Source organism: Pteronotus mesoamericanus, unplaced genomic scaffold (assembly GCF_021234165.1).
Source record: "Pteronotus mesoamericanus isolate MK-2021 breed Mesoamerican mustached bat unplaced genomic scaffold, CSHL_Meso_final scaffold_31, whole genome shotgun sequence".
Lineage (NCBI taxonomy): Eukaryota > Metazoa > Chordata > Mammalia > Chiroptera > Mormoopidae > Pteronotus > Pteronotus mesoamericanus.
In genome coordinates this window covers 26,040,673-26,051,327 of record NW_026555312.1, presented here as the reverse complement: position 1 = coordinate 26,051,327, position 10,655 = coordinate 26,040,673, and the positions used below count along the sequence as shown (strand labels likewise).

The 10,655-nt window shown below is 40.3% G+C and overlaps 1 pseudogene; it reads left to right on the top strand.

Moving 5' to 3' along the window:
* The first annotated feature begins 8,584 nt into the window (after positions 1-8,584).
* Positions 8,585-10,306, top strand: LOC129085578 (succinate--CoA ligase [ADP/GDP-forming] subunit alpha, mitochondrial-like; annotated as a pseudogene).
* Positions 10,307-10,655: the final 349 nt, after the last annotated feature.

The window sequence follows — 10,655 nt, the reverse complement described above, 5'->3', positions numbered from 1 at the left end:
AGTAAAATGAGGTCACTGGGGTAGGCCCTAATCCAGTATGACTGGTGTCCTTATAAGAAAAAGAGGTTAGGACACAGATCCACACAGAGGGATGACCATGTGAGGACACAGGGCAAATATGTCCATCTACAAGCTAAGAAGGGAGGCCTCAGAAAAAGGCAACACTGCCAACACAACTTGGACTTCTAGCCTCCAGAACTGTGAGGAAATAAATTTCCGTTGTTTAGAACACCCAGCCTGTGACACTTTGTTATTGCAAATCAGTACAATTTAATCAGTGAGAGCATGGGCACTATAAAAACCAGAGGTCTATGATAACAGAAGTGAAGGACTCCAAGGGTAAGAACCAGGTCCCTGCCCTGGTGAGAGTCTTGGGAATCACATGGTTGCAAGGGATAGGAACCCACTCAAAGAATTTTGAGGAAAAAGGAATTGCTCAGCTGCAGGAAGTGTAGCTGATTGTTCACCCTCCTCAAGCACCTGTTCCACCTTCTCTGTTCTCTCAGCCACTGGTGCATAATCTCCCTTGGTTGCCCCAAATCATGGCTCCTAAAGCAAGTCTCCACAACCTTCCTCCTTGGCTTCCCCACAGCTAACCAACTAAAGCAGTAAGAAGATACTGCTTTGAATAGAAATACCTAGGAGAAAGTCCTAGATTAGCCCAATTTAGGTCAGGCCTCCATCCTCATAGCTATGGTTGAGAATACTACAGGGGTGCAGGAGGACAGAGGGTACAGTTCTAGGTTATATGGCTTCATGGAAAGAACAGGTTTCTTTTAAAAGGGAGTTATAAATGGACGATAAAATGATTATCTCTGGTTTGGAGACAAAGGTCTCTACCACATCAGATTCAAATATAATCCAAAAGAGTGGATAGGGGACCCAAACTTTAAAGAACCTCACTATTTTAGAGAGCAAATTTTGGGCTAACAGTGGGGCCAGACCTAGAAAGTGACATGTATAAAGAAATATCCTGAACTCAAAACAGTACAAGTAAGTAGAGAGAAACTATTGAGTCATTTTCAGTATCTGCTGGGGAGAAGGCTATAGTTTTTCATTGTCCCCCCAGCCAGGTAGTTCTACTTGAGGTTACACTTCACAGTAGCCTTCTCTTCTCATTCTACTAAGATATCTAAGTTTAGAATCAAGGAATATTCTAGCATATACCATATCAGAAATAATTCAAATAAGTTATTGAACCAAAATGAAAGCTCAATTAGATAGCAATTCAGTAATCAGGACACATAATCATTATTATTGACAACGGTTTTCCAAAAGAGGACATCAGACACCACAACGGCAAACCCTGAGACCGGAAACACATGAAGTGGCCCTGCAGTTGCCCCAGCTTGCTGTGCAGGGAGGATTTGCCAACTACAGAGCAGGGAGGAGGGATCCAGGTAGAGCCTGGCCATCTTCCTGAGTTGAGCAGACAGATTTGGGAGTTCAGTTTGAATAGGTGAAGACGTTGAGTGTGTTGCAGCCTCTGTAGCCTGGACAGGTCCGCTCGGGGCTCAGGTAGACAGGAGAAGATGCGTTGAGAAGATGGGGATGCTTGACATGCCTTTATTTGGGAGTTACACAGGCACAAGCCCATGTCCGGGGAAATCACACAGGTCACAAATCCCTTGTCCATGCCGCACACACGCGATGAACCCAGGTGGAGGGAGTCAAACAGGCCACAATTCCATGTCCAAGTCAGCGCCCCAGCTCCCCACCTCAGCCAAAGCTCCTATCCCTTAAATACTAGCCCCAAACAAAGCAGGCAACAGGCCAGAAAGGTGAAATAACTATCATGAGCTGCACATGCATGACTACCTAAGGCTACAGGGTAGTTTATCACACCTGTGGATCAAGGCTGTGGGAACACTGCTTTATGAGACTCCTTCAAGGTTGTGAGGAGCTGCTCCCTCTGGTTACCCATGCATCTAGGTGATGGAGCCAGACCGCCTCCATGTACCCTACACTGAGGGTCACAGAAGACAGTTCTAATAGGAGAGAGTACAGAGAGAGGGAACACTGGACACATGTACAGGGTCCCACTCAAGTCTTGAGCTGAATACTGATTAGGAAAAATGTGTTAGGAAACTATCCTTTGTTAGGGAAAGAGCAACCTGAAAGGACTAAAAGATTAAAGCTTACTTGGGGGCTGGCTTTACTACCAGACATAGTAGAAGAACCTTGTCTTTCAAAGCGTGTGACCTCAGGAAGGGGTTTCCTCATTAGTACAGCAAAATTACAGCTAGACTAAAGGCTGCCACAAAATTGGTAAGGATTTGTAAGGATTGTTCAGGTAAGACTCGATCTGACATTGAAAAAAACACCCGTTTCCAGCATACATACCCTTAAAAAAACACACACACACGCTTTTAAAATTTACTTTTATAGAGAGGAAAGGGGGGAGAAAAAGAGGGAGAGAAACATTGATCTGTGAGAGAAACACTGATTGGTTGCCTTCCTCATGCTCCCGATCTGGGGACTGAACCCGCAACCCAGGCATGTACCCTGACCCTGACCAGGAATCAAACAAGTGATCTTTCACCTCATAGAACGATGCCCAAATAACTGAGCCACACTGGCCAGGGCAGAATACATATTCTTTTCATGTGCACAAAGATCATTTTCCAAAAAAGACCATGTTCTGAGCTATAATAAATGTCTCAATAAATATGACAGGATACAAGTCCCATAACAAATGTTCTTTGATCACATTGAATTAAGTTGGAAATAAATAACAGGACGATATTTGGAAAATCCCCAAAGATTTGGAATTCACATGGGAGAAATGAGATCCTGAAAAAAAGACACCAAAAATATCTGAAAATACTTGGAATTTAAGAACATATTGAGTTGGCCAAAAAGTCTGTTTAGTTTTTTCCATAAAATAAAAGACATGTTTTTCATTTCAACCAATAACTTTATTGATTTGGATATTTTGAGTATGTTGGCTATCTCCCCCAATGTATAACATTGATTGTTATTAATTAATGTCTTGATTTGATCACTATCTACTTCAACTGGCCTACCTTACTGTGGAGCATTTTCCAATGAGAGATTTCTAGCATGAAGCTTTGCAAACCAGTTTTGACGTTTGATCAGTCATATTATTTTCTCCATACACTGCAGAAATTTTTCTTTGTATTTCAGTTGTGTTTTTACCTTTCTTGAAATAATAAAGAATAGCATGTGGAAAATATTGCATATTTTCTTACATTTTCAATATTAAAATGGCTACACAAAGATTCACCAATTTTGATAAATTTTTTTAAATGCATACTGATATTTGCTCTGGTTGGTATGGCTCAGTGCATTGAGTGGTGGCCTGTGAACCAAAGTATCACTGGTTCAATTCCCAGTCTAGGGTACATGCCTGATTTGGGGGCCAGGTACCCAGTAGGGGACACGCAAGAGGCAACTACACATTGATGTTTCCCTCTCTTTCTCCCTCCCTTCTCATCTCTCAAATAAATAAATAAATAAATAAATAAATGCTGATATGACAGCTGTCAAAATACAATGTAACAAAATTGTTTTGAATGAAGTTAAAGACAACTAAGTCCTACTAGAGCCATCCATCACACGGAAAAAACCAACCGAACTTTTTTTTTTTCTTGCTTTTTGTTTTGTTTTGGGTTTTTTTTTGCATTGGAGGCTTTTGAGCAGGGAGTGATCTGAGGATCTGAGCATTGTGGCTGCTGCGTGAAGGAGGGGCTGACAGACAAGAAGGCTGGAAGCAGGGAGACCAGTTTGGGAGCTATGGCAGAAATCAGGAGGGAAATAATGGTGGCCTGGACTAGGATGTTTACGGGAACAGAGTAAAGTGGCTGGGTTCAGGATGTATTTCAAAGGTTGACTTACAGGACTTGATTTATAGGCAGGATGTGGGAGAAGGGGGTGCATCAAAGAAAGGAATGAATGGAAAATAACTACTACCAGTTTTGGGGTACACAACGAAATGATCCATGGTGCCATTTGCCAATTTGGAGAAGATGGGAGGAGGTACTGATCTAGAGGTGAGGAGCAGAAATCACAAACTCCATAATGAAATGTAGAGTTAGAGATGCCTATTAAATGTCTAAGCAGAGATAATGAGTAGGTCTTAGGATACTGGAGCCCAGAAATAAGGGGAGAGGTAGGTGCTAACCTGAGGTCTCCTGACCCTGCTGTGTAAGTTCTTCCACTGCCAAATGAAATTTTTGGCCAACACAATACTTCTAAATAATGCATATTGTAAAAGAGAAATCAGAGGGAAATTATAAAGTACTCTGAACTTAATGAAAATGAAAACATGACATAAAAATTTATATAATTTAACTAAATAAGTACTTAGAGAAAAATTTATAGCATGAAACACCTATACTTAAGAAAAAAGATATTTAATCAATGTTTTCAACTTTAAATTTACCAATGTAAGGAAAAAAAGTCATATGAAACCCAAAACATGCAAAAATAAAGACAGAAACCAATAGAGTAGAAAACACAAAAAAATAGAGAAAATCAGTGAAGTCAGAGACTTGTTCTTAAGGATCAATAAAATTGATAAACCTCTAGAGGGACTGCACAAAAATTTAAAAAATTTACCAAAGAAGGTATATGAAAGGTAAATAAGTGCATGAAAAGATGTTAAAAATCATTGCAAATTAAAAACTAATTCACAAATTAAAATAACAATGAGATATTGTTATACTCCCATTAAAACAGCTAAAATTAAAATGATTGATCACAACACAAATGTTGGTGAGGATGAGAATCAAACGGAACTTTCATACACTGCTATAAAGGTAAAACTATACAACCACTTTGGACAGTAGTTTGGTAGTTTCTTAAAATGTTAAATATATGCCTCCCATACCATCACATCCTGATGAAAAGTAGGTTCTCATTATTTGAGGTCCTTATTTCTATAAAGTTGCCACAAACTCCAAATTCGCTAATACTGAACCTTTGCTCCTAGGGGAAATAAACATATTTATAAATATATTATTATTATAAAAATATGGGGAGAGATATATGAGATATATATGTATATGTGATATACAAGACATATATGTGCATATATATATATATATATTTTTTTTCATCCTCATAATCACATTTATTGACGGCCCCTGGGAGGTGGGGCTGGAGATAGGACATACAAAGACAAGGACCTGCCCTCAAATATTCCATTCTAAGGAGACAGGACAGAAAAATACAGAATGGTCTTTCCTGGGGATGGCCCACTCTCACCTGTGCAAGTCAGGAGTCCTTGGCCTCCCTTGCCCCGGGGTCTGGAGCATGAGTGGGGCCCCAGGGCCACGGTGTCTCTGATCCTGCATCTGGGGTCTGACCACCCGGCTCCTAGGCAGTTGGCCCCAGGACTGGGGGAAAGCTAGGCTCAGTACATGATGGGAAACAGGCCCATCAGCCTTGGCACTGTGCCAGCCCAATGGAGTGGTAGGATGCAACAGGTCCATGAGGCAGGGCCACTTGAGGAAAATGGGCACCTTCCTAGGTTGCCTAAGTTGCCAATGTGATATATCAATCACATGAATCATCATCTTAAATCCTAAAAATAACTTATCCTGGAAGATTCTATTTTCTTTATTTTACCAAAGAGAAAACAAGGTTCAAAAGTATTGAGTGACTTGCCTTAGGTCATTACACCAACAGGTGCCTGAGTGGGAATTCGAACCCTATCCAACTGGCCCAGGAGCCACAGCTTTTTGCACTGCCCTGTGCTAAACAACATCCCCTCCCCACACCCCTTATTCCCACCCCCTCCACTGTCAGGCCATCTCTGTGTGATAGCGAAACAGCAGGGCAGAGGTTCCACATCGGCTGGGAACAGGCAAATCCTGAGACTTCAGTTTTTGGTGGCTCTGCACATGCAAGCAAGTGACCACGAGTACTGATACTGGGGTTTCACCTTTTAGGAAGTAGATTTGCAAATACAGAATCAGTGAATGATGAAGATCAGCTGTATTTACTCAAAAAAGTCAAAGCATGTGCACACCTAGTCTTGTGCAGGGCTGTTCAGGGCATCTTTATTCAATAGCAAAATACCTGGAAATAATATACAAGTCCACCAACAAAAGAATGGATTAAAGATTGTAGCATAGCCATCCAGTGGAATACTTATTAGAATAAAAAGGAATAAACTATTGATACATCCAACAACATTGAGGAACCTCAAAATATTTATGATGATAAAAGCCATACTAAAAAAAAGTACTTACTATATGATTCCAATAATATAAAAATGTATAAAATTCAAACTAGTCTATAGTGACAGAAGGCAGACCCGTGGTTTCCTAGGAATGGGAGATTAAGAAGGGAGGGATTAACAAACAGACACAAGGAAACCTTGGGGTCTAAGGGATATGTTTAGTATTTTTATTGTGATGATGATTTTACAGATATATTAATATGTAAAAATTTGTGAATTGTACATCATTGTACCTCAAAGATATACCTCAGTAATGCTGAGGGGGAATCTAACAGATAAAAAAAAATTAATACAGTAATCCACAGAATGGTTAAATATAAAAATAATACATATTGCATTTTTTATCTGATTCCCAAGATATGAAGGTATTAAATGATATGAAATATTTGCAAACATACTGGGCACTGCTCTATGCTCTTAACATACAACAAATCATCTAAACCTCACAATAACCCCATGGGAGGGATACTAGTGTTATCTCCCTTTTACCCAAGAAAAGGCTGAGGCTTTGAGGAGTTAACTAAGTGGCCACACAGGTTGAAGCAGAAGAACCAGTTCTCAAAGCAGGCAGTTTGGCACCAGCCTCCATGCTCTTGGCAGCTCTGTTATGTCATTTTCACCTTGAACGAAGGTGGCTAATACTATGTCCAGCCTTCTGCATTCATTGTACAACTTAATTCTCACAATTACTCAACAAGATATTGTCATTCCAATTTTTTAGATGAAACAGCTTAAATTCAGATTATTCCCCACAGTGATATTATGCATGTGCATCTGCCTCAGCTTTCATGTCTCGTCTACCAGTTTATTTCTTGTTCATCTCTATGTCCTATATTCCCAGTTTAATTCTTAAATCAGTTGTGAAATGATAGGCACATACTCCCTCACACAATATAAAGAAATGGTAAATTATAAACAGGGTAAGATGTAGCAGAGTGACCCCCTGTTCTAGGAGAAAACATACAAATTTAATTATTCCACCTCAGGAGATAGAGTTTAATCCCTCATCCCTGATGGTAGGATGGATTAAGTAAATCACTTCCTCTTAATAGAATATGGAAGAGTAAAAATTTGTTACTTTACCATGGAAAAATCTGGCAAATATCAACCTGACCCAGTGATCGAAGTTAACGTCTCAGTGGCATCATGAGGCTATCAGAGACCCTTCTCCCATAGAACGGGAAGGGAAAGGCATGGCACCTTTGTGGTCTTCTTCCTCCCAAATTCATATTTGCAATATAATCTTGAGACAATACATCAGAAAATCCCAAACTGAAGGCCATTCTAGAAAATATCTAGCTAGTACTCCTCAAAACTGTGAAGGTCATGAAAAATAAATGGCAAGACAGAAACTGTGATAGACCAGAGACTAACAACCCATGACAACTAAACGTGTGAGTTGAATATAAATCCTGGGTTGAATCCTGAAATAAAAATAGACATTAATAGAAACACTAGTGAAATCTCAGTGAAGCCTAGAGTGTAGTTAGTGGTACTGTATCAATGTTAATTTCTTAGTTTTGATCAATGAACCACAAATGCAATGTGAGATGATAACATTAGGGGAAAGTAAAACTGAATGGGAGATATACAAGAACTCTCTGTATATCTTTGCCACTTTTCTGTAAACTTAAAATTATTATAAAATTAAATTTACATAAAAAAACAATTAGCAGCTCTTACTTAGGCAAAAGCAGAGCTTGGACCCTGATTGCACAGTAAGGAACCCTAGGGGCACCATGGACACAACCTTGTCCCAGTATTGCTGATGGAGCCTCTGTTCCTCAGCCAGGTCACCAGCACAATCCCTGATTCCAGAGAGCGCCAGGTGGCTGAAGTTTAGCACTCTGTTGGGGAAGCTTAGGCATTGACAGCTTTAACCTGCCTCTAAGTGGAAAAGTGACCTCGGGACCTCTTTGTCGATAAAGAGAATAAGGGTGTGTGTTCTTTCATTGACTGTGGTGTGCATCGTTGATCTGATTTGATAACAACTGGACACCATAGCCTAGTGATGTTGACTCATAAAACTAACCATCACACTCTGTAAAGTAATAATCTTTACTCCTTCAGAGGATCCTTGTAGGAATTGAATAGTTGCTTGTAAAGCCACCGCAATGTCATACACACACTAGATGTTGAAAGAGAGATAGAATTATTTAATTTCTAATTTAAATAATTTTAAATATGAAATTAACCTAATACAGTATAATTGTATGATCTTTCAGACAATTCTGGTAAGAATTCTGACTCTGTCTCCTAATGACATGGCCTTGGACAAGAGGCTCTTTCCCTTCGAGCTTCAGTTTATTCCAGGAAACAGATGAAATGCTCATCTTGTAAAACTGCTGAAGCCTGGAGAGAACGCATGTTAAGAGCATGGCGTGCAGTGCTTGCCCCACAGCTGTCACTGTGGCTGTGATTTCATTTGTCCCCCCCAACCCCTGCATAAGGTTGTTTACGCTTCTGTGGTTTCAGTAACCTACATTCAACTACAATCAAAATTTAAATAGAAAATTCCAGAAATAAACAATTCATAGGTTCAAAATTGCATACCACTCTGAGTAGTGTGATGAAATCTCATGGCATCTCACTCCATCCAGCCCAGGACATGAATCATCCCTTTATCCAGCAATCTATGCTGCATGTACTCCCTGCCTGTTAGTTACTTAGTAGCTGTCTTGGTTATGAGATTGACTTGTTTGCTTTCAAGTCACCCATATTTTACTTAAAAATGACCCCAAAGTGCAAGAGTAGTGATGCTGCTGATTCAGATCTGCCACAGAGAAGCATAAAGTATATGTAATATATATACAGAAAGCACATAGCAGGTTGTCGATGCCACTGTGACCATGGTTTTCAGTAGTGTTGGCCTCACCACTGCTTCATGTCATGCCTCTTCCTCTTGCATTGGAGTGGAATTCAGCATTGTTTCTATACAGCTTCCCAGAAACATCTCTATATTGGTAAAAATACAAAAGTTATTTGCCAGGGTTTCACTGGTAAGCAGGGCATCTTCCATGGCCAGCAGGCATTGGAATATGGCTCCAAACATAGAGGATAACCTCCAGAGAAAGCAGACAAGACACATCTGGGTTTACCCATCTTTAATTACTTTAATTAACTGTAAAGGACACAAAGAACCGTCAGAAGTAACAGCTTCTGTCATTTATGACCCTCCTCCTTTTGCTGCTGCTTTTAATGAAGCTAAGGCAGAAGTGACCTTGGTTATTTGCATTACTTTTTAAAAAAAAAAAATTTATTTATTTTTAGAGAGGGGAAGGGAGGTAGAAAAAGAGGGAGAGAAACATCAATGTGTGAGAGAAACATTAATCAGTTGCCTCCCACATGCCCCCAACCAGGGGCCTGGTCCTGCCCACAACCTCGATGTGCCTTGACCAGGAATCAAACCAGCAAATTTTTGGCTTGTGTGTTGAACCCAACCCACTGAGCCACACCAGTCAGGGCAATCATGTGCATTACTAAAGGTACCACATAGCAGGATGTAGTGTGGGTCTGCACAAACTACTGTGCTGAGGAAAGACAAGTCTGATCAGACCAAACTGCCCTGGAGTCACTGATCCTGGAGAATGCAAAATTGGTACTGTGTCCAGATCTGGCACCCTGACTAAAGAAGCAGTTCACCAAATAAGACAAGTTGGATTGGGGCAGTCTTTGTGCTTTGATATTGGAGGCAATCTTTTTAATGGAACAGATTTTATTGACTACTTTAAAATCTTTCTGAATGACCCAGCCACAGAAGGCACTGATGGTAATGCAAAAGAAACTGCTGCAGAATTTTTGAAGCAACATAATTCAGGTCCCAGAGACAAGCCTGTGGTGTCCTTCATTGCTAGCTTAATGGCTCCTCCTAGCAGAAAAATGGGTCATGCAGGGGCAATTATTGCTGGAGGAAAAAGTGGAGCCAAAGAGAAGATCTCTGCCCTTCAGAGTGCAGGAGTTGTGGTCAGCATGTCTCCTCTGCAGCTGGTAACCACCATCTACAAAGAGTTTGAAAAGAGAAAAATGCTAAGAAAGAAAAAGCAGAAAGTTTCCCAAGCCTGTGGAATGAATCATTGTAGAAATGTGAACCAGCAGTAGTTAGCTTCTGTTGTCTACGGATTGTCAGCTTGTGCCCCTATCTCTGGCCTTCCAGTACAGCCGAAAGCCAAAACAAGTTCAGAAATTTTTTTATTGAGATGTTTTCACCTCATTGTATAACAGAGACAGCCAATTACTCTACCATTTGACTTGGGAGGGGTGGGAAGGAAACACATAGTATATATAGAGTTCAGTACTATGCATGGTTTCAGGCATCCACTGGATATCTTAAAGTGTATCCCCCTCAGGTAAAGGGGGGTATTCTATTAACATTATTATCATGCCATTATTGAGCACTTAACCACTCCTGGGGCAAAACCCATATCAGAAGCATTTCAGGACAGCTACA